At 37.4% G+C, this 25,932-nt stretch overlaps 1 long non-coding RNA gene across 1 annotated transcript; it reads left to right on the top strand.

Annotated features, from left to right (window-relative positions):
- The first annotated feature begins 24,891 nt into the window (after positions 1-24,891).
- On the top strand, positions 24,892-25,717 carry LOC110909936. The gene is made up of 2 exons (XR_002575731.2): positions 24,892-25,048; positions 25,129-25,717. It is a non-coding gene; the product is annotated as an uncharacterized LOC110909936 (long non-coding RNA).
- Positions 25,718-25,932: the final 215 nt, after the last annotated feature.

The raw sequence follows: 25,932 nt of genomic DNA, 5'->3' as shown, positions 1-25,932 counted from the left end.
TTGTTTTTCAAGGGTGGCATTTTTCCAGAACTCTCTCTGGGTTTGAAGATAAATGGGAGCGTCTGCTGTTATCAAAGTTTTGTACTTTGATGCAGATAAGATGTCAATGATGGAGTCGAAGGTGTTGTCAGTTGTGGGTTTTGTGAGTATACCCACATAGTTGTGAGGAGATTTGTAGCGAATCTCCGTAGTTTCAGCGGCCATTTGAGTGCGTCTGATGGGGTGGAGGAAGAAGATGGTTTTGATTTTGACTTCGATTTTGGTTTCGTCATTTTTGATGAAGAAGATCGAAGAAAGTTTTTGGAGTTATGAGAGGGAAACTGCTTTGTGAAGAGAATGTTTGGAATCCAATTCGACAGTGAAACCCTTTTTGGATTTAATCAGGGTTTTATTCAGGGAAAAAGTGAATGCTGATATGGCAGCGGTTATAATGATCTGACGGCTAAAGGCTGACCACGTGCCAACCCCTGATGAAATGGTAAATAATGGAGGACAGTTGTTTTGACAACCACTGATGGATCAATCATCAGTAGTTACAACGGTAATGAAATGAAGCAATGGGTGTATCAGTGGATAAAACAATGATTTTAAACATCAGTGTTTTTGAAAGAGCAGGGGTTGACTATTACCGGTGGACATACTTTAGAGAACAGATGTTGAGGCACAACAACATTTAAGGTACAGCAGTGGTTGAAAACAATAATGAGGATCATTTGTGTAACAACTGTTTGTGCAGCAGTGTTTTGACTTTTGACAAATAATTTCAGCATCTGCTTGTTCAGATGTAAGAATTGATTTTGTCTTGTGAAAGCACAATATCTTATCTAACATCTGTTGAGCACCAGAAATGCTATTCTTAACAAAATACATTTTAGATGTATATTATCAAGATTAAATTGCAAGCAGTCATCTACAGAAACTTTTGTTCAAGGTTTTGCCAAAAGTCCATTATTCCAGACAGTGGTTTAGCATCCCAGATGATGAAGACATTTCTACTAAAGCTACTCATTTTGTGTCTAATTACTTGAACTAGAATATGAGTATCTCAGTAGTTCAAAATCAATTTGCAATCAATTTTTGATCTGAGACAACCAAACTTGAGCTTAACATGACCTTGATATGTGTGCCGTTTCCTTTTGATCAGATTTAAGGAAAGTAATTTCACACAAAAATAAGGAAATTGCATCCTGACCAGAGATGAACTTTTACTATCAAAAATGAGTAAAAGTACAAAATATATTTTATAAAAAGTGATATATATATATATCTGGTTTTATTTAGAGAAAAACACCTTAAAAAATTAAAGGAAGTTTTGAAAATCATCAAAAGGATCTGACAACTTTTCAAATAAGTTCATGATCATATCATTCTCAAGTTATTTTGACCATTGTTTGGGGTCATTTTCTTGAGAATTGATTGCAAATTCTTCTTTTAAGGATAATCACTGGAGATGCCATAGTTACCTTAACGATTCCTGTATTTGATAAAAGCACACAGTTGCATGATTCTATTGTTTTACCCAACTTTAACTTCAAGAGTGTTTTATGCTTATACTCTTTTCTTTTGATTTCAAAAGTTTTGAGATAACCACACTTTGAGATTTATTCATTTTCTTTTTCCCTTTTTACCCTTCCCATTCACATATTCAGAAATACTTGCTGGGAGATTTTATTTTGAAGAAACTTAGTCCAGAATCATTTTGAAGTGATGTTTTGAGAGATCTGGCCACATTTGTGCATGTTTTATTACCAGATCTCACATTACGTATGACTTGGACTGTTTTGACATCTTATTTTCTTAATGTGTTTTGACAAAGTTGATTTGGTCCTTTTGAGGATTCTCAACCTGCCTTTGAGCACATAAGAAATTTTGACTAAAGCTTTATTTCCCTCTTTCTATGTCAGCAGAACACTAGTGTTTAGATGAACATAGGTTTTGCTGATCTGAGGTTCATACTTTAGTGTAAAATATGAAAACATCACAAATTTCATAACAACAGTTGAAATCAATTTTGAATGAAGATGAGCACACCATAGTTTTCAGATAAGTTTCCAGATCTGGAAACTATGAGTGATTTGTGCATGACATCACCAGTTGTATGAGATTTGTGAATCTTATGACATCTTGGTTGTTTTACAGAGCTTTTGAGTCATCATTTTGAACATGATTTCTCGTTACTCTGTTTTTCAACTAAAATACGACCAACCTTAGTATCAATGAATTGTGAGCTGAACTATTATGTCAAATTGATTGTTAGATCGAATTTGACTGTCCAAGCTCTGATACCAATTGTTAGGATCGGAGGCTCTCATGATTGTGTTTGTTTGTATAAATTGAACAGTCAGAATATATGAAATGATATAAAGTGCAGCGGAAATGGATACAAACTTTGTAAACACAATCAAAGAGGAAAATAGTTTGATAAACAAATGCTTTTCATTAAGTTGAATGATTGAAATACAAAGCAAATGATTACAGCATGTTTACAGAACTAAGCTCCCCCTCAGCCTGATACCCCAAGGTTGGTTGCACAAGATGAAAGGATTGGACTGAAGAAGAAGAATCCACTCAGCCAATCAAATGTAACAGTACAGGGTACTGCTCCATTTATAGGCAAACCAAACCACTGAAGCATCTCAGCTGACGTCACCATGATAGTGACATCTAACAAACTAACTACCTATATACACTTTTCTAAACAAACTACTGATATGCAACATCTAATTATTAGTACAATACAAACCAAGAGATAACAACTGCTTCACGTTCCACTGTTGTAGCCTAAGCACAGATGTTGAACTTCAGTGCTTTCTTCAAAGGTGATCAGTCTTTGAGTGGGCAGTGCTTGTGTCTTTCAGCAGTACTTAGGAAACAGCAGTAGATAGAGCAACAGTGTTTGTCTTCAGCAGTTCTTTAGAGTTTCATCAGTGTTTGGTTCATCAGTTGTTGTAGTGAGCAGTACTTAAGATCCATCAGCTGTTAGAATACCACTGTTAAGGGGAAAGCAAAGTGTAAATAGCTACTTATTGTTCGTCCACTGATGTGATCCGGTTTTGGCTTTACATTATCTGTTCCTCTGGTAGGGTTCAATCCCAACAAACTTAGACAAGTAAAAAAAATGAAAATTTTTGGAAAAAATTCGGGGTGATTAGCGGTTCCAATAGAGTTTTTGTAAGGCTTGTTATCAGGACTTGCAAAATTCAAGGTTTTAGCATCCCCCCCCCCACACTTAAATTACACATTGTCCTCAATGTGTCCCAAAAATAAGTTTTTAGGTTGATTGAATGTGTAAAATGGTGTTAAAAGCATAATTTTATGTTACTGGCAGTCTGGACACGGCCCCGTGGGGACCGGGCACGGCCCCGTGTTCAGGTGCCAGTGACAAAAATTTAAGAAAAGAAACAGAAGCCTGGGCACGGGGGCGTGTTCAGTGAACACGGCCCCGTGTCCAGTTACCTGAACTGGGCGATTTGCTGCAGATTGTGCAGCACGGGGCCGTGTCGGGTGGACACGGCCCGTGCTGAGCCTATTGTAATGGGAGATTGTTGTCGGATTGCTCTGTTTTAGTGCATGGGGCTATGTTTCTTGTTTCCCTTGTTTTCCTTCACCATCCAGAGTGTGTTTTATTTCTTATAACACCATCCAAACCATCATTTCATTAATAATCATAGAGAGGATTACATAGTCCTAAAAATTAAAAATAGATAAGAAATAAAAAAGTCCTAAATTAGATAGATTTAGTGAAACATAAAGTTATCATAAGGAGTCCTATTCCCTTGTTAAGAACCAAAATTCCGGGAATTCATTCTCGGTAATGTAGTAGGACTTCTTAGCCGAGTGTTATCTTCCTAGATACTTTTTAAAACCATTCTTCTATTTCTCTTGGGAGAAAGAAGGTGGCCTCGTTTTCATCTTGCGGAGGAGAAGGAGTAGCGCCAACCGGAACTCCTTGCAATATGTCCCTAGGAGGCCCCGGGTGCATGGCATACCACTCGGCTGGTATGATAACTTCAGGCACCACGTTCCATGCCCTTTGGGTTATTATAGGTACCAAAGGGGGCGATGCAAGAATGTTCAACCTCTAGTGCAGGAGGTTAACTTCCCGGAGACACCCTTCCAGTCCCACCGTTAGATGGTTGATGCGGTCGACCAAGGCTTCTTCCACCCCCGTCATTTCATCTATAGCTTCTCTTAGGGCGTAAACATAGTTTACAAGAGAATCTTCTGCCGTAGACGACATCCTTCCGTTTCGGTTGTTCCTTGCGTGAGGTGCAGATGTTCCGCTTGTTCTGCTTGCCATTCTGAGAGGAAAGACCGTAACGAGCTCAAATTTTTGTAAAACAGTCCCTCGGGCACGGCCCCGTGTTCGATGAACACGGCCCCGTGTCCAGATGTCGGTAAGTTTTCATATCAAGGAATTTTGTAGTTTAAATTATTTTACTGATTTATATGTAGAGTTTAAGCACAAATAATTTAAAACAAAGTTTGCATGACTTATTTTAGACAAGATTCCTTGAATAAGATCTTACAAACACTTCATTAAAGGTTCAAATCATGAAGTTTCCAACTCTAATGGAGGTGTTAACTAAAAATTGAGGGAGAAGGTAATGGACAGAAGTGGAAAAGACAAGAGGGTTCTTGAGAACCTTCTTTTAGAATATACCTAGGATAGTATGAGTGAAGATCTCAGGAATCTCTGTCTTTTGAAGTGGTCCAAATGAGCAGGAATCATGCTGTATTTATAGAAAACGACAACACGTTGGACACGGCCCCGTGTCGGCTGGACACGGCCCCGTGTGCAGACAGAATCCTGACACATTTTTGTCCGTATTCTGATAAAATCAGAAAAGAATCTTTTGGTGGACATGGGGGCGTGTTGGCCGAACACGGCTCGTGTCAAAGGGCTGATTAAGAAGGTTGTCTATTATTTTAAGGAACCTATTCGGATCGGGTGGTTCCTTACTGGATGGAACAACCCCAAAGTGCCTAAGATACCTTAATTGACTTAGGTTAAGACGAGAACGCAAGCGGTTGTCGGTGAGGGTGATTCCTATGCTATATGTAGGTGGACAAGTCCAACCCTTTTCCAGGCTCTCGTTAAAGAAGGTATATGCCGAATCGCTCAGGTCTATGTATGCATCGAACGAAGTCGATGGAAAGTCCTTCACGGCACAATCGACATAGGGACAACTATCGTCCAAGTCTTTGCTAGAGTCGAAGGTATTATCGGGAGCAGCGAGGTTGTTTGAATGCGATCCCAACACTTCTTCTTGGTTATTGTCTTGAGATGAATTTAGAAAATCCATCCTAAGTTCTTTTAACCAATTAAGAATCAGATCTTCTAGTTGAAACAGTTCATCAAGAAGCATTTCTCCCAAAATATCTAGTTGGGCGCTTTCGAGGGATAGATAAGGATTATTTTTACTTTCGCCCCTCTTAAGGATACAGGGAAACGATGGGTCTATATAGTAGGGCTTATAGTTTAGAAAATAACATTCTAATTCTTTATGTCCGCCTCCACATAATTGACACCATGTACCATAAGAGTGCCGAAAGTAAAAAAAATCGTCATCACTCATTTTTGTGTCAGAATTTACCAACCGTCGGGATCTTACGGTTCTGTTTTTAGCAACTGAATCTTGGGCACGGGGGCATGTTGAATGGACACGGCCCCGTGTTCAGCTTACTGTCTGACTTAAAACAGGATTGCCAGTTCCAAAGATTGGGCACGGGGCGTGTTCAGCGGGCACGACCCGTGCTGAGTTCTGCAGAAGCTGAAAAATTAAGAAAATCCTAAAAATTAAAAAGAAAATAAAAAAAAATGATTAGGCCATTGATTCCTAACTTTCTTAAAATCCTTGTGTCCCCGGCAACGGCGCCAAAAACTTGATGTGTGCAAGGTGTTATATATTTTAGATGTATATTTTAAGCCCTTTTTACACTTTTAGCCAAGTTTTAAATTTATAAAACACGATATTTACTAACACTAAACACACATATGGGCAAGTGCACCCATCGTGGACGTAGTATAGTGTTGGTAAGATACCGAGGTCGTCCAAGGACACAAGAGCTTTTAGTACCAGTTTATCCTCAACGTCTAATCAAACCAAAATGTTAGAAAAAGATTTTTAAACTAAGAAAATAAAACTAACTAAAATGCTGAAAATAAAAATAAAAATAAAAAACAGATAGACAAGATGAATCACTTGGATCCGACTCGTGTGTTAGTGTAACCTTTGATTATTTTCGCACTTTTGCACTTGTTTAAGAGATTATCTTAGTTATTGTAGTAGACCCCTCTTTTGAAGGCGACGTTACCCTCAACCCAGTAGTTTGAGTCAGCAAGGATACAATCCTAAAGGGTCGGATTACTGAAAGATAATTAATTAAGTTATTAATGCATAATGTGGTAGGCCCCTCTTTTGAAGGCGACGTTACCCTCAGCTAAGTAGTCTGAGTCAGCAGGGATACAGTCCTAAATAGCTGGGTTAAAGTTTTAATAGTAGTTAACTTATGAGGGGATCAAAGAGTTTGGACCCCCGCCATCCAATACCTTTGGGTATTGAAGGAGGTCCTACTAAATTTGACCCAGGTCCCTTGCAGGATCTCTAAACGCTGAACAACGGCAAGACTCTTACCAAACCTTTCCCTTAACCCCCGACCAGGTAGCCAACATACCTCCATATAGACCGTGGAGATATGAATGGTGAAAATCTTTTATTTTATATAGACAGTAAAATAATGCCAAGACACTACGGACAAACGATAAGGAAGAATCACCTTCAACATAAGAAACTAGTAATTAAAGTCATTAATACAAAACCAATTAAAAAGTGAAAAAGACTAAAAATAAAAAGTATTACACTAAACACTTGTCTTCACCAAGTGATGTAAGAGACTTAGGCAAACATGGCCTTTGATTGTCATGAACTCTTACGATCAATCTTGGATTCCGAGACGACTCACACACTCTATGATGGACAATGGATGATGGTGTTATGGTGGTGGTGGGTGGTGGGTGAAGTGTGAGAGAGGTGGTGTGCCAAGGGATGAGTTAAAATGTCTCCAAGCACTCCTATTTATAGGCTGAACAGAAGCTCGGGCACGGCCCCGTGTCCATCCTTGTCTCTCTCCTCATTAATTGTAATTCGCAATTACAATAAATGCGCCTACAGGAGTCTGACCACGCCCCCGTGTCCGCTGGGCACGGCCCCGTGGTGGGCAATAGAAGCTTCTAAAGGTTTCTCTTTTCTGCTGCTTCTTGGGCACGGCCCCGTGCTCGCTGAGCACGGGGCGTGTTCAGTCTTCTGTATCCTTGGTTTTGCTTGGGAAGATGTTGTTGAAGGGTCGGGCATTCCACTTTTGTTCCTTTTCTTGTATTTATGTTAGATTTTGCTGTCTTTTTGCTTCTTTTGTTAATTTGAGCTCATTTAATCCTGAAAATACAAAAGGAAGACAAAAACACACTTTTTCCAACATTAGTACTAAAAAGGGTTAGTTTTATGCCATATTTGATATAATTTATATGTTGCATTTTGCGCATATCAGCGACGTACAGGAGTGTACGGTGGTCTCACGGTAGGAAAAAACGGTCGCTCCCACATATTTCACGGTGGAGGCATTCGGCATACTGATTACGGCGACGTATGGCATCTTCTGATTCATCCCGTGTTGAACCTAACGCATCTGATGATCCTCATCCAACAATTTCTGAATATCATCCTCATACATCTAATGCTGATTTTGGTGGTCCATCTGTTATTTCTGCTGTCAAACCAAGTGAAAGTCGCAAACTTGTGTCTACAACAGTTGAAAGAAAGTCGACACACCCTTCATTGCTTTGAAATACAGACTCTTGATTCCATGTCAACATCAGACAATGTTATATTATCCTCTGGGAATGCTAATATATCTGAACACTCGTTTTCATTTGACACTACTTCGACTGGTACAACACCTACAAATACAGAACGTCAGTAGTTACAGTTCATTCGGTTTGAGACTAAAGGTATTCCATGTCTATTTTATGTAAATTGTGATTTGTTCAATGATATACACGTTTGCAACATGTTCACAGTTATATTATGTTGTAAATAATGATTACTCAAAAATATATGCACATGCGCATTGTGTTAACTGCATCATATTATAAATTTTGTTACATTGCAAATTTATGCACATGTGCATTATGATGAAAAATAACTTATGACATTATATATTATCTAACAATGCACATGTGCATTTTGATTACAATTTTACTATTCATCTGTGCATCATGTTGACCATTATTTATTTATTTATGTATTATTTTCTCATAAACAATTACGGCTGGTATACATTGTACGCGCAATGGCACCCCATATTGGATACCTGAAGTTGATGTTGATGTTGAATCCATAATCATCACAAATAAACTGTTAACCATCAGTACATAATTATGCACATGTGCATCACATTACCAACACACCATACACATCACCAAAAAAAATGTTAAACATTCATACATCGTGCGTATACACACCATATACCATATTAATCACAATCTTATATGTTTTTCTTTTTCTTTATACAGGAACAATTACGACTTTTACACCTAACGGCACACCATATTGGATACCCGATGTTGATGTTGATGCTGAATACATCCCTATTATAAACAATACGTTTAACAAGTGGGAGGACGTTGATTCCAATGATACTGATGAAGATGTTGACGATGATACTAAAGACCCTGCATATATATATGAACCTGAGCAACCTTGTAAACATTCATCCAGGCGTCATAAAACATTCAACGATTCTTGATTATCCTATATATAATGACAAACAGTTTCTAAGCATTATTCTTTTTGTTTACAATCATTTTGCACTGTCTGTATACGTATTCATAGGTTATGATTGTGATCATGATACTTTGATATCAATTACTTATTATACATAAGCGTATGTAATTTCATTATTGACCACCTACCATATATTATCAACACGGTTACTGTTTTGAAAAATGCACATGTGCATACATGTTTACTGTTTCACTCCACATGGTGATTGTTTCAAACAATGCACATGTGCATACATGTTTAATGTTTCACTACATACTGTTATTGTTTCGACCAATGCACATGAGCATACATTGTGCATACATGAATGTCTTAACTACATGTAATCCATTTTCCTTTACATATACATCATCATATGCAATGTGGTACCCCATACGTAATAGGGTACCACATACGTAATATGATATGCTATATCAAACATTGCACATGTGCAATACCAACATTTCCTATACCAAACAACATAATACATCAAAAATTAACAAACATACCACAAACCTGAACAATCAAATAGATTTTTAACCCATCAACCACCATATAAGACATCGTATATGTCAAACTTCTTATATCAACAGTTATCGTACAAACTACCCACATATTACAATCAAAAGACATCAATACAACAAAAAACATATCCACAAACTACCTACATAACATTCGTATTAGTTCATAACCTACACCTTCTGATTTTCTTTCCATTTCATAACCATCTTCCAACACTCCTCCTGTTTCAACGCCTCTTTGTCTATCATTTTTCCCTGGTATTTTTCATCTGTCAACCTATTAATCAAATACATCCTTGTTGTCAATCCATGAGCAGTTTCGAATAATTTTTTCCTACACACATTACATATATTACATCAATTATTTCATGTATGCACATGTGAAGTAAACATATTACATACGATATGTACAATGTTTATGTTTTAAGGTAATAATGCACGTGTGCATATGCCGTAATACATTCATATTAACTTAATCTGACAAAATATGCATATGTGCATAACTATGCACATGTGCTTAACATGACTGGCCTTATCAACAGGTTTGTTTCAATAAAAAAAACTTAACCCTTACCAAATCAAATTTCGTAATACCACCAATCATATTTAACATTAATTACTAATAAAACTATTATGACAAACTCTGCACATGTGCATAAGTTTTTTTTTTTAAATGTAAATGTTATTCACAGAAGCCAACCTCCAAAACAGAGGCGGCCGAACCAACCACTACAGAAAACAAAAAACAACAACATAACACAATAACCTAAAGACCGAAAACTAGCAGCTACCTTATATCGAAACTACACAATTTTTCCCAACTCACGGACCTATTTTTGGACCGATCCTTATACCATAAAAAACCGATGGACTTAATATTACGGATAATCTCTTCGGGGTTAACTTGAGTCTCCGAGAACCTTTTATTGTTACTGGCTAACCATATACACCAACTTGTCACAAACATAATGCCATATAAAGCTGCTTTTACTTCTCTATCCATATTGCAAAACTCAGAGGCAATTACGATATCTTTAGCCGAAAACAGAATAAAAGGACTCACCTTGCACCACTGACTGATGTGATACCAGGCAGTCGACGCTACCCTGCGCGAACAAATAAGGTGTTCAGCTGTTACATCGCCATCTTCACACAGACAATATTTCACATCTCCGCCCCAACAGTTCCGATCCCGTAGTGCAGTTAGCATGGGGATACGATCTAAAACTGCCCTCCAAACAAAAATATTGCATTTTTTGGTATCCATTTCGACCATTTCACAGCGTGCCTGCTGCTGAAATCAAAGCCGCTATACAGGAAGTTCTTGATAGCCTTGACCGAAAAATCAGAGTCATTACCTCCTAACCATTCCCAACTATCTTTGCTATCAGACAAAGTGACATTATCGAGGAGCCCGATCAACTCGTGCCATTCCAGTAATTCTTCGGCCGAGCTTGGGCTTCTCGACCAATTCTAAACCCCCATAAAGTTTCTATTATCCTGATTGTACCGGTCCGCCACCAGGCATTGTTTCTCTTGTTCCATTCTAAATATATCCGGAAACGGGGTTTGTGCATAATTGACCTTATTAACCTATTCTATCAAATTATGCACACGTGCATAATTATACGCATTTTCATCAATATGACTAACCTTGTTAAACTAATATGGCAAAATATGCATATGTGCATAACTATGCACATGTGCATTAACATGACCAGTGTTGTAAAAGTCGGATTACTCGGCCGAGTACTCGGCGAATACTCGGTCCTCGGACCCCCTCCGAGGCGACTTCCTCCTAGGCGGTCTCAATTAGTCGGCCTCGGGATTACTCGGGAGTATTCGGTGCCTAGTTCGCCTAGTCGGCGCCTAGTCGGACGTAGTCGGCCTAGTCGGTCTAGGCGGTCAACATGGTTTGTTGACTTTTAATCGGTCAAACTCGGTCAAAATCGGCCTACTCGGCCTTGTACTCGGACTACTCGGCCTTGTACTCAGACTAGTCGCACTTGTATTCAGAATATTTGAACTTTAAACATGTTTCATTTTAAATTATACTCAGTTGACATGAATTATGCTTATTTTAACACATAAATAATATATAACAGTTAATTTTCTTTATATTTACCATGTCCGCGTACTCCCCGAGTACTCTCCGAGTACTCCGATTACTCCCAACTCCCCAGTCGGCCGACTAGGGACCGCCTAGCGACTTTTACAACACTGAACATGACTGACCGTATCTATAGGTTTGCTTCAATAAAAAAACTCTAACCCTTAACAAATCGAATTTCGTATTACCACCAATCATATTTAACATTAATCGGTAACAAAACTACATACAAAAAACACATAAATATCACATTACATATCGTGATATCACAACAGTCGCCCTTAATCCCTCAAAAATTATATACATCACAACATTTTCACTAATGCATATATGAAACGAAGATTTAAGCCTCATATTCACATATAAAAGATCTTAATCGACGATTAAGCGTCATGTTAACATATAAATGTGCAAAACAAAGTGTATAAACTTACAAATTCACGGAATGGTGTAATGACGCTGGATGTTCCGACAATAACTAGGTTATGGCGAGTTCATTGGACGTCTGTTCTTCAAATTCTCCCAAATTATGCAACAATCGTCAATGATTCTATTCTTATTGCCCTAATTTCGCATATATAACGGATATATGATCGATGATTCTTTTATTTTTGCCCTAATTTCGAATATACTACGAATAAAGGACGAATGGTAAAATCGATATGACAAATGACGAATTTTGGAGAATATGGAGTGATAGATGTGAACTGAGATGACGAATTTTGAAGTCCAGGAGTGTCGTGGGTGTTTAGGAGGAGGCGCTCAATGTCAGGTGTTTAGGAGGAGCTGCTTAATTTCAATTTTGTTATGTATTTACAGTATTGCCCCCTGTTCACATTGGTTCTCGCATGAACCCTACCCTATAGGGTAAGGTTCATTCGAGAACCACCTTTATTGCGAGAACCAATGTGAACACAAACTAAAATAGCTAAAAAAAACCTAACCCCCACCCCCCCCCAAAAAAAACCCAAACCCCCCCACCCACCCCCGCCCCCCCAAAAAAAAAAAATCTAAACCCCTCCCCCCCCCCCCCCCCAAGCTAAATGCTAAAAACTAAAACCCTCAAAAAACCTAAAAAAAACCTAACCCCCCCCACCCTACCCCCCCCCCAAAAAAAAAACCTAAACCCCCCTCCCCTACCCTCCCCCCCCCCCCAAAAAAAAAAAAAAAAAAACCTAAACCCCTCACCCCCCAAGCTAAAATGCTAAAAACTAAACCCCCAAAAAACCTAAAAAAATCTAAAAAAATTAAAAAAAAAACTAAATTTTTTTTAAATATTTTTTTATGTTAAAATTGCTACTTTTAGTAGCCAAAAAAATATTAAAAAACATATTTTGTGTTAATATTTTTTTATGTTAAAATATTTTTTATGTTAAAATATTTTTGTTTTTTGCTACCAAAAGTAGCGATTTTTTTATAAAAAATATTAAAAAAAATTGTGTGTTTTTTAGCTATTTTTAGGCATTTTTGGTTGTGTTCACATTGGTTCTCGCGGTTCTCGCAATAAAGGGCGGTTCCTAACGGATCTTTGTCATATATATATATATATATATATATATATATATATATATATATATATATATATATAGAAAAAGTGTAACGTACAATAGGGATTATCGTACGATATGTACGCCATCATCCCAGCCGTACGATTTGATTCGAATTGAATCTTCGCATATTATAAAAAGGCAAATGAAATCGCATGGCTTGAAAATGCAATGAAATCGCATGTTTTGAAATCTCATGCAAATGAAATCGTATGTGAAAAATGGCTAGCATGGGTTAATGTGAAAAATGGCATGGGGTGTGTAGATGGACAAAATCGCATGGGGAAGATTGAATATCGCATGTGAAAAAATGGCTAGCATGGGGTAATGTGAAAAATGGCATGGGGTGTGTAGATGGATAAAATCGCATGTGGAAGATTGAATTCGCACCAGATCGTACGACTGGGATGATCGCGTACGTATCGTACGATAAGCCCTATTGTACGTTAACTGACCTTTATATATATGTCACAGCCCCAGCCCCAGCCCCAGCCCCGGTTTGACCCGGTCAGGAGCCGCGAGACAGGAACCCGTGGTATTTTAATTTATGCGACATCGGAAGATTTTAAAACAGGATCTTTTAAAAGTTTGAAATGCCCGATTATTTTATTTTATAATTCGGGATAAACCCCGTAATTTACAATAGAGGAATTTTACTAGGAAATTCCCTGATTTATTTAAAACATGTTTATTTATTTTAACTGAGCCACCTCTTCAAGCTGGTTAGTGCTCCGTAGCACGTTTTCCTTGATTTACAGGAGGTCGCCTGAAACATGTTTTAAAAAAAAAATATTTTGTCAGCGGGGAAATACTGAGTGAATCATTCATTTTGATAAAATGACACATAGTTATAATTTACAGCATAAGAGCGATTACAATGGCTTCTATCTTATTTTTATTTGGCACTTTGTCACTTGCTGACGATGGTCATATCACTATTGGGTCCCTCCCCAAGTAGTGACGTTTATCACGGTGAGGATTTATTAGCCTAACCCGTGAGAAATTAGTAATGTGCACAATACCCCACTAGCCAGTGATTAAGATAACCACGACTTAATCCTTGTAATTATAACCTTTGAAAATAATTTGAGGTATTGTAAAACAGTTGATAAAAAGAGAATGACTCACATTGCAAGTTTAATGCGGGCAGAGTTTAGCCTACTGATTAGCCTGATAACCTAATTTAAATAACAACGCACACGAACTAGGTTAGTAACTAATACAGCATTTACGATAACTCACGAGATTAAACCCTCACAACGAATGACAAAGTGCAATACTTAAACATCCATCGAATTAACGACGAATGACAAAGTATAAACCCAATTTGAGCAGCACTTAAACCTCCATTGGATAATTTCAATCGATCGGACATTGAATCGTAATAGCGATCGAGTTATTACCCTGTTGTGGTGCGGCAGCGTTTCGTGTTCGTGTGTTTTGAAGTAAACAGTGTATAACTTAGCGTACGAATTGAAATTTTACGTCGAAACAAGCAAACTGATCAAGTCCCAACCCCCTGTATTTATACCCGAATTTAGACCCGCCCGCATGTTGCGAAGGGGTACCCTTCCCTTGTCACGAGTCGCGGGGCACACCCCCTAGCCTAGGGCTGCCTTGTCACTTGTATAGCCCTGGTGAGTCGACGTTTTATAAAAACTCAATTTCGACAACGAATGGTGAAGATAATTTCAATTTAGGGAATACCTCCCTTGAGTTTTAGGGGCCCTGATCCTGATTCTGATTATTCTGAAAATCGTAGGGGTTATGCAGGATTACTTGGGGGGTCTCAATTAGGGTTTCCTATTGGGCAAAATAAAATAAGAAATAGTACTTTTAATGAGAGTTGTTACATCCTCTCCACCTTAGTAAAAATCTCGTCCTCGAGATCTACTGGAATAGATGAGGATATTTCCGCTTCATTTTTTATTCTAATTCCCAAGTGTATTCTGGTCCTCTCTTTGAATTCCACTTGACTTTGACTAGCACTAGTCGTTTGTGCTTGAGAAACTTGATTTTTCTATCCTCTACCTGCAGTGGTTTCTCCACAAATTTCAGCTTTTCATTTACCTCCACATCTTGAAGAGGTACTACCAGAGATTCGTCAGATAAACATTTCTTGAGGTTGGATACATGAAATACATCATGTACTCCAGCTAACTCTTTCGGTAGTTGTAAACGATAAGCAACCGGTCCTATTCGTTGGATTACGGGAAATGGTCCTACGTACCTTGGACTCAGCTTTCCTTTCTTACCGAACCGTACTACTCCTTTCCAAGGAGAAACTTTCAAGAGTACCTTGTCTCCAACTTGAAACTCTAGTGGCTTGAGTCGATGGTCAGCATAGCTCTTTTGGCGATCTCGAGCAGTCTTCAGTCTTTCCTTGATCTGAGTGATCTTGTCGGTAATTTCTTGTACAATTTCAGGACCTGATAGCTGACTTTCTCCTATTTCTGCCCAACAAACTGGAGTTCTACACTTGCGTCCATAAAGTACTTCAAATGGGGCAGCTTCAATGCTTGAATGATAACTATTGTTATAGGAGAATTCGATTAAAGATAGGTGATCGTCCCAATTTCCACCAAAATCTATCACACATGCTTGGAGCATGTCTTCCAGGGTTTGTATTGTCCTTTCACTTTGTCCGTCTGTTTGTGGATGATATACAGTACTTAAATTTAGTCGGGTTCCCATTGCTTCCTGGAAGCTAGTCCAGAAATGGGAAGTGAAATGACTATCTCTATCCGATACAATGGAGAGTGGAACTCCATGTAAGGATACTACTTCGTCTACATACAACTTGGCTAACCTTTCCATACTAAAGGTTTCTTTCATGGGTAAAAATGAGCTGATTTGGTTAATCGATCCACAATTACCCAAATCGCATCATTACCTTTTCTGGTTTTGGGTAACTTAGTAACAAAGTCCATTGTTATGAGTTCCCATTTCCATACAGGCATTTCTAATTGTTGTAGTAGTCCCGAAGGTTTCTGATGTTCTGCTTTTACTTGCGAACAAGTAAGACACTTAGATACATATTCAGCTATATCCTTTTTCATTCCTATCCACCAGAAATTATTTCTTAAATCTTGGTACATCTTATTGTTTCCCGAATGTATGGTATACCTAGATTTATGAGCTTCTTCTAAAATTTTATTTCTTAATTCTCCTTGTCTAGGTACCCAAATTCTTTTCTTGTGGAATCTCCAAATTCCATCACTTCCTTGCTCTAATTCTTTTATTCGTCCTTTCATTCCTTCAGCATTGTCTTCGATTGCTGTTTCTTGAACCTTTTTCAGTTGTTCCATTAAATCTAACTGTAGATTTAATCTAAGAGCACGGACTCGTTTTTGCTTTTCATGATACTTACGACTTAAAGCATTTGCGACTACATTTGCTTTTCCTTCGTGATATTGAATATCACAGTCGTAGTCACTTAAAATTTCCATCCATCTTCTTTGCCTCATATTTAATTCTTTTTGCCCAAATATGTATCTTAAACTTTTATGATCTGTATAAACAGTAAACTTACTACCATACAGATAATGTCTCCAAATCTTAAGGGCAAATATTATGGCTCCTAATTCTATGTCATGAGTTGTATAGTTTTCCTCGTGCTTCTTCAATTGCCTTGAGGCATACGCAATTACCTTCTTGCGTTGCATTAGTACAGATCCTAATCCTAGCTTTGAAGCATCACAATATACTTCAAAATCTTCCGTCCCTTCTGGCAAGGCTAAAATTGGAGCATTTGTTAACTTTTGCTTTAAAATCCTAAAAGCCTCTTCTTGCTTAGGTCCCCATTCGAACTTAACTGCTTTACAAGTTAGCTTAGTTAATGGCACGGCTATCTTAGAAAAATCTTTAATGAATCGCCTATAGTATCCGGCTAATCCTATAAAACTTCTAACTTCCATAGCCGATTGCGGAACCTTCCATTTGGTAATTGCTTCTATTTTGGAGGGATCTACATGAATACCTTCGTGATTTACCATATGACCCAAAAATTGCACCTCCTGTAGCCAAAATTCACACTTCGAGAATTTGGCGTAAAGCTTTTCCCTTCTTAACAAAGTTAAGAGTGCATGCAAGTGCTGATAATGCTCGTCCTGATTTTTGGAATAAATAAGAATATCATCGATGAAGACAATTGCAAATTTATCCAAATAGGGTTTACAGATCCGATTCATCATGTCCATGAATGCCGCAGGTGCATTCGTTAATCCGAAGGGCATGACTGTAAACTCATAATGACCATACCTAGTTCTAAAAGCAGTTTTAGGTATGTCTTCTTCTTGTACTTTCAACTGATGGTATCCGGAGCGTAAGTCTATCTTAGAAAAATACCTAGCTCACTGGAGTTGATCAAAAAGATCATCAATCCTAGGTAATGGGTATCGATTCTTAATTGTAACCTTATTCAATTCCCTATAATCAATACACATTCTCATTGATCCATCTTTTTTTTTTTACAAACAATACGAGAGCTCCCCACGGGGATGAACTAGGTTGTATGAATCTTTTACTTAGCAATTCATCTAACTGTGTTTTTAATTCTAGCATTTCAGTGGGTGCTAACCGGTAAGGTGCTTTAGCTATTGGTGTAGTTCCAGGAATTAGATGAATCCTAAATTCTACTTCCCTATCGGGTGGTAATCCAGGTAGTTCTTCTGGAAATATATCGGGGTATTCTGAGACTACTGGGATTTCCTTAAGTTCCTTACTTTTCGTGTTAATGATTACTAAAATCATATACACCATTTCTTGTTTTCTTGCATAACTGGCCAACTTCATTATCGAAATGAATTTCAATGGCTTTCGTGGTTTATCTCCTGTAATCACCACTAATTCTCCAGTAGGTGTATGAATTTCTATGGAATTCTTATCACAAAGAATTCGAGCATGATTGGTTACCAACCAATCCATTCCTAAGACAATGTCGAATCCAGCTAAATTCATAGGTAACAGGTTTGCAGAAAATTTATGACTTAAGAGTTCTATCTTTACATTTTGCAAAACCTTATCTATGTTAACTGAATTTCCATCTGCCGTTTCGACTGTAAAAATCTGCTTAAGATTGGTCAATGGTAATTTAAGAGCTTGGCAGAATGAAGTATTGATAAAACTTTAGTTTGCACCAGAGACAAATAATACTTTTGCATACACGTTGTGAACTAGGAACGTACCAGCTATCACACCGGGAATGAGTTCTGCTTCTTGGGTGGTTAGCTGGAATGCTCTGGCATTCTTCTTAGTAGTTCCGTCGGTCGTCTTGGCTTTGTTGTCTGCTGGTTTGACTAATTTTGGGCAATCTGGCCTAAGATGTCCAGCCTCTCCACAATTATAGCAGACCGTAGCTTTCTTTTTCCTGCAATCCTCTTCTTGATGCCCTGGAATTTTACAGAAATTGCAATACCCCTTGCATCTTCCAAAATGATTCCTTTTACATGCATTGCAAAATGGAACAGTGGAAGATTGCCAAGTTCCTTTTCTCCGAAAATTATTACGGTTACCCATACAAAATCCTTGGGTAATCTTTTGGGCTACTTCCTTTTTCCGATTTTCTTCACTTGTGCGTACCAATTTGTCAGTTAGGGTGTTAGCTAATTCTATCGCATCGTCAATAGTGCGAGGTCTCGCAGCTTTAACGATATTACGGATTTCGCCAATCAATCCCCAAATATAGTGGGAAATAAGCACCGGTTCTGGCGAAGCCATGGTTGGTACCACTCTCGCATACTCGAAGAATGTTGAAGTGTATCCTCGACAGTCTACCCCCATCATCCGATGGTTTAGGAACTTAATTGCCATTTGTTCCTTTTCATATTCGGGACAGAATTTTCTTTCCATTAGCTGCTTAAATTCCTCCCAATTCATGGCATAGGCCGTATTTCTTCCTTTGGCTTGAAGTACCGTATTCCACCATTCTAGCGCCCCTTCTTTAAAAAGATGCGAAGCATACATAACCTTGTCTTCTTCAGCACATTTACTTATCATAAGTACTGCTTCGGTTTTCTCCAACCAACGCAGTGCCGCAGTCGCCCCTTCATTGCCTGCAAATTCTGTTGGCTTACAAGCAAGAAATTCTTTGTAAGTGCAACCAAGCATTGGAGCTTTCATTTTCTTAGGGAGTGGGGCCTGTCGTGGATCATGATTGTGATTAGCATGGTCGCCGCCTCCGTTTACGCTATTACTGAAGTTATCTTCTTGAGTACATTTACTAGGAATAATTTGTTGAGGTTCAACAGGTTTCTGGGCAGCAGCCAAGATTGCTGGAATAGCATTGGCTATCCCCTGAGCAACGATATTCTCGATATCTTGCCTAGTCATAAATTGACCTTCCTGATTTTGCTCTGATTGATTAATTTCGTTAACTGGTTCATTACTAGCATTCGCCATCTGATAATTAATTTATATAAATAATTAGCATAAAATAATTGATAACCAATATAACAAAACAATTGCACATAATCACACAAATTTTACAACACACGTATAGCCAAAATTGTCGATTTCTCGACTTCCATTTTTATAGATTATATTAGGCATCCGTACACACTGTTATTTTACAAAAATTTTATTTTTAAGCTATTTTACAGAGTTATATTTTTATTACTAATGTTATTATACAAACACAGCCTCCCAATCACACTATCCTTTTATCAGCTGGCATTTTAGAAGCGACGTTTCCAGGAGATTTGTTCTCCCACCTCCCGGATCCTATTCCCTGCACTTATCAGCTCCTCGCCAAAATGGCGGAGTTCAGCTAAGTTTTCATTACTCATCGGTGGGTTTGGTATAGGTTCTGGGTCGAACTGAGGGAAAAAGGTATAAGAGTTATTAAGGAGGTTTTGAAACTGCCATTCGTTAGTCCACCACTCGTCCATTTCTCCTAAAGGTTGGGTGTGGATTAGAGGGTCTGGAATAGCTGGTTCCAAATTTATTGGAAGTTGGGTTTCAGCAGGATAAGGGTAGAGGTTATTGGTGATAGGTCTAATGATATCACAGCTTGCCAGTAGGTGATCTAATTCTTCCTGAAATTGTAATTCTTCAGTTTGCTTAGAACTTTCCCCAATTTCTATTCCTGCTGGCCTAGAACTTTCCCCAATTTCTATTCCTGCTGTCCTAGAATTTTCTCCGATCTCGATCCCTTTTCCTTTATCCATAGGATTCTCTATTTTGGGAACTTTCCTAGTTGCTGGTTTCCTCCTGCGTACCTGTCTCCAACCTACAAATCTTCTCCGTTTCTTAGGCTTTGGTTTTTCCGGAGGTGGAGCTTGAAATTCCATAGGTTCATCCACATTGGCAAAGTAACCAGTAAAGTCGTTGGAAACTTCCACTTTTACAGGATAGAGATTGAGATTCTCTAGGGCTTCAGATAACTCATTCATGCTGTTTAGCATATATGCAAAATGCACACAAAATGCTAAGTTAAAATTTTTTAATAATATTTTCACAGATAAACATTTAAGAATTATTGCATACCGTGGGACTAGTTTAATACAAAGAATAACTGAAAATTAAAACATACTAGGGTTTATTGTAAATTTATTTATTTACTGGGTTAAACTTTCTTGAGAGTTTTTGGATTGTAGCTGATATGGTGCTAATACTGGGTAAGGGTATTGGTAGTTTTAAAGATTAGTATTTACTGCTACAGTGGCTAACATATAAAGGTCTGCCCATTTTTCATCTAGCTCATCTTCCCAAGGTGGATTATTGCCTATTTCCTGTGTTTTTTTAGGCATCCCTTTTGGTTGTGGCTTCTTTATTTTCTCTTGAGTTTTTCCTAATAATCAAACTTCTTTTATTAGGAGAAAGTGGCTTCTCAAACTGTGCCTTACGGACAAATATTCCTTCCTTAGTATCTATGGATTGTTTTGAGGATGATGATCCCTTATCTTTTGGTGCATTATCTAATTGACGATAAATGTCTGAAAGTCTTTGCTTACCCATACTGTAAACAAATATTCAACTAAATAAAACATATAATCACAAAATGGCAATCAGTAAAATTAAGTATTCTCTAAATACTTAATTGACTTAAATCAGTGGCTCTGATACCACCTTTTCCTGTCACGGCCCCAGCCCCGGTTTGACCCGGTCAGGAGCCGCGGGACAGGAACCCGTGGTATTTTAATTTATGCGACAGCGGAAGAATTTAAAACAGGATCTTTTAATACTTTGAAATGCCCGATTATTTTATTTTATAATTCGGGATAAACCCCGTAATTTACAATAGAGGAATTATACTAGGAAATTCCCTGATTTATTTAAAACATGGTTTATTTATTTTAACTGAGCCACCTCTTCAAGCTGGTTAATGCTCCGTAGCACGTTTTCCTTTATTTACAGCAGGTCGCCTGAAACATGTTTTAAAAAAAAAAATATTTTGTCAGCGGGGAAATACTGAGTGAATCATTCATTTTAATAAAATGACACATAGTTATAATTTACAGCATAAGAGCGATTACAATGGCTTCTATCTTATTTTTATCTGGCACTTTGTCACTTGCTGACGATGGTCATATCACTATTGGGTCCCTCCCCAAGTAGTGACGTTTATCACGGTGAGGATTTATTAGCCTAACCCGTGAGAAATTAGTAATGTGCACAATACCCCACTAGCCAGTGATTAAGATAACCACGACTTAATCCCTGTAATTATAACCTTTGAAAATAATTTGAGGTATTGTAAAACAGTTGATAAAAAGAGAATGACTCACATTGCAAGTTTAATGCGGGCAGAGTTTAGCCTACTGATTAGCCTGATAACCTAATTTAAATAACAATGCACACGAACTAGGTTAGTAACTAATACAGCATTTACGATAACTCACGAGATTAAACCCTCACAACGAATGACAAAGTGCAATACTTAAACATCCATCAAATTAATGACGAATGAGAAAGTATAAACCCAATTTGAGCAGCACTTAAACATCCATTGGATAGTTTCAATCGACCGGACATTGAATCGTAATAGCGATCGAGTTATTACCCTGTTGTGGTGCGGCAGCGTTTCGTGTTCGTGTGTTTTGAAGTAAACAGTGTATAACTCAGCGTATGAATTGAAATTTAACGTCGAAACAAGCAAACTGATCAAGTCCCAAGCCCCTGTATTTATACCCGAATTTGGACCCGCCCGCGTGTCGCGAAGGGGTACCCTTTCCTTGTCGCGAGTCGCGGGGCACACCCCCCTAGCCTAGGGCTGCCTTGTCACTTGTATAGCCCTGGTGAGTCGACGTTTTATAAAAACTCAATGTCGACAACGAATTGTAAAGATAATTTCAATTTAGGGAATACCCCCCCCCCCTGAGTTTTAGGGGCCCTGATCCTGATTCTGATTATTCTGAAAATTGTAGGGGTTATGCAGGATTAGTTGGGGGTCTCAATTAGGGTTTCCTATTGGGCAAAATAAAATAAGAAATAGTACTTTTAATGAGAGTTGTTACAATATATATAGGGGACCGCTAAAATGAAAACCACCCTCAGTTAAGAGAACCACGAGAACCACTTTCCAACCATTGATCTTGGGAGATGGATGGATGAGATTAAAAATAATAAAAACAATATTAAGTTCTTTTTGTCTTATTATGTTTTTAATATTTTAATGTCAAAAGGGTAGTTTAGTAAATTTGCTTATTTTGTCTTTATTGTATTTATTATTTTTTATAATGTCAAAAGGGTAGTTTAGTAAATTTGCTTATTTTGTCTTTATTGTATTTATTGTTTTTTATTACTTTTTTGTCTTATTAAATTAATTATTTTTTTTATTAAAATCAGATTTTTTAATTAAAAAACATTTTAAAATCTGATTTTTTACGAGAAAAACAAATTTTTTCAGGATTTTTTACAAAAAAATGTTTTTACGAGCCGTTTTTTATCCCCTGTTTTTTACGTGTCGTTTTTACACCCGGCTTTTTTACGCTCCGTATTTACGCCCCGTTTACGCGCCATTTTTTAAGATTCGTATTTGCGCCGTTTTTTACGCTCCATTTTTTGCGCGCCGTTTTTGCGCCCGCTTTTTTACGCCTCGTTTTTTACGCCAGTGTTACGTGCCGTTTTTTACGTCCCGTTTTAATGCCCCGTATTTACGTGCCGTTTTACGAGCTGATTTTTTACGCCCCGTTTTTTTACACACATGTTTTTAAACTTTTTTTACGGTTTTAAACTTTTTTTTCATAAAATTTTTTTTTACAAAAATTTTTTAACAAAGAACAAAAATTTATACGGAAACTTTTTTACGGTTTTAACCTTTTTTTTCACACACGTTTTTTTAACTTTTTTACGAAAACTTTTTTTACAGTTTTAAACTTTTTTTTACAAAAACTTTTTTACCAAAAATTTTTTACAAATTTTTTTTAATAAAAACTTTTAAAAAGAGACGTTAAAGAGGAGAGAGATAATTTGATAGTTCTGATTAAAAAGAAACTTTAAAGAGGAGAGTTTGATGGTTTTGACGAGAGAGAAATTTAAATAACTTTAAAAAGAGACTTAAAGAGGAGAGAGAGATGGTTTGATGATTTTGATTAAATGACTATATTACCGTTTTGGTTGTCGTTATATGATTGGTGGAGAGTGGTTCTCGCAACTGGAGATAGTTTTCATTTTAGCGGCCCCCTATATATACACATATAGGGTAAGGTTTATGCGAGAACCACCTTTATTGCAAGAACCGCGAGAATCAATGTGAACACAACCTAAAATAACTAAAAAAATCTAAAAAAAAACTAACCCCCAAACCCCCCCCCCCAAAAAAAAAAAAAAAAAAACCTAAACCCCCTCCCCCCCCCCCCTAAAAAAAACCTAACCCCCCTCCCTCCAAAAAAAAAAAAAACCTAAACCCCTCTCCCCCACCCCCCCCAAAAACCTAACCCCCCCACCCCCAGCTAAAATGCTAAAAACTAAACCCCAAAAAATCTAAAAAAAATAAAAAAAACCCAAAAATTTTTTATTTTATTATTTTTTACATTAAAATCGCTACTTTTAGTAGAAAAAAAAAATTTTGGCTACTAAAAGTAGTGATTTTTTTAAAAAAAAAATGTTAAAAAAAATTGTGTGTTTTTTAGCTATTTTTATGTATTTTTTGTTGTGTTCACATTGGTTCTCGCGGTTCTCGCAATAAAGGGTGGTTACTAACGGATTCTTCTCCTATATATATATATGGGAAGGTTCATTGGGGAACACTAAAAAAGTGGGGAACAGCGGGGAACCGACTCAAACAAACTCCGATTGGACTCATTCCAGCGGCGTTGGAACCGGCTCTTCGAACCCTAACTAGGATCTCTTAACCCTAAACCCTAAATCCTAACTCCTAAACTCTAAACCCTAAAGCTAAACCCTAAACCCTAAAACTAAACCCTAAAGCTAAACCCTAAAAGCCAAACCCTAATATATTTAGGGTTTAGGGGTTATGATTTAGGGTTTAGGGTTAACAGATCCTAGTTAGGGTTCGACGAGCCGGTTCCAACGCCGCTGGAATGAGTCCAATCGAAGTTCGTTTGAGTCGGTTCCCCACTGTTCCCCACTTTTTTAGTGTTCCCCAATGAACCTCACACTATATATATATATATATATATATATATATATATATATATATATATATATATATATATATATATAATTTGTATTTTGACTGATATCTGGACTTTTATAATAAGGAGTTGCAATTAAATCAATACAACTTAAATGTTATTTTGTTATCATTATAAATAAAATATCTTCTAAAGTAAGAAACGACAATATAATCTCATTGGTGGACACAATATTTGTCTCCAAAGTAAAAGACAGTTTTTGCCTTCCATTTCGAGCTTAAGCATGCAAGTTGCCTTCCAGTTTTTCTTGGACTTTTGGGTTCAAAGAACAATCGGCCTAAAGCGAAGGGACTAAGGCGAAATAAATTTCAGTATAAAAGATTATGTGATGAGCTACTCCTCTTCACAGAAAAAAAAAAATGAACATCTTCAACAAGAAATCAATATTGATTCTCTTTGCTATCACTCTTCTTATCTGTTCTTCGTATGCCGATGATCACATTCCTGAACCTGAGTACGTATCCTCTTCTAGCTTTTAAATATAAATGTTTATGAGAATAATAATGTATATAATTGTATAACATGGATGTGCAGGTTACGAGATTCTAAGGGCTTCTCCCAAATCGCTCAACGCCTAGGATACCTGGCAAAGACAAAAGTGCCTTATGATAAGATTAATAAGTATAAAGTTAAGATAGGGATCAAAACTTTTAAAGCAGGTTACGAAATCGCCGGCTTTGCGTGTGTAAAGTCGTGCAATGCAGCACCTAACCCTTCTTGCAGTAAACCATACTGTATTTATGGATATGTTAAAAGCTTGGGTAAGAGTTATTGTAGAAAGACCTGCACCAAACCAGTTGAAAATTGCACTTACACCTTGGCAGGGCCAGGACGTGGTACCTATACATGTGCTAAGTAAAACAACACCTTACTAGTGTTTTATATTGGGTTACATTTGTTAGTTGTGCTAAACAACTTTTAACGAATGATTCCCACATTAAAACAAATGATTGATCTCAGTTATATTTTGCCTCCTATGTATTGTATTGTACCGTATTGTGTTGTGCGGTATTGTTTGTTATTGTATTGTATATCGAACATCCATCCAAGTCTACTAATCATGGTGGTGTAGTTCCTTGTTAAGCTACAGTTGAATAAGGATTACTATTTTACTTTTGTTTAATTATTGCCTTTTCAATGTCCAAGTTGTCCATGTTTTGCATTACTTTATTTATAGCTAGCGTTTACTACACAATGAGTATTAGCGACCGAACAAAGACCCTCGCTAAGTTGCGACGGATTTTAGCGACAAGATATTTATCGCTAGCTTGCCATCAAGGGCGTAGCTACATAGAAGGGTACGAGTTCGGCCGAACCCGTTTTTTTAGTGTTATCTAT

The sequence above is a fragment of the Helianthus annuus genome, chromosome 7, assembly GCF_002127325.2.
Source record: "Helianthus annuus cultivar XRQ/B chromosome 7, HanXRQr2.0-SUNRISE, whole genome shotgun sequence".
Classification (NCBI taxonomy): Eukaryota; Viridiplantae; Streptophyta; class Magnoliopsida; order Asterales; family Asteraceae; genus Helianthus; species Helianthus annuus.
Note: the sequence above shows the minus strand (reverse complement) of the source record. Positions and strands in the feature narration are given on the sequence as shown.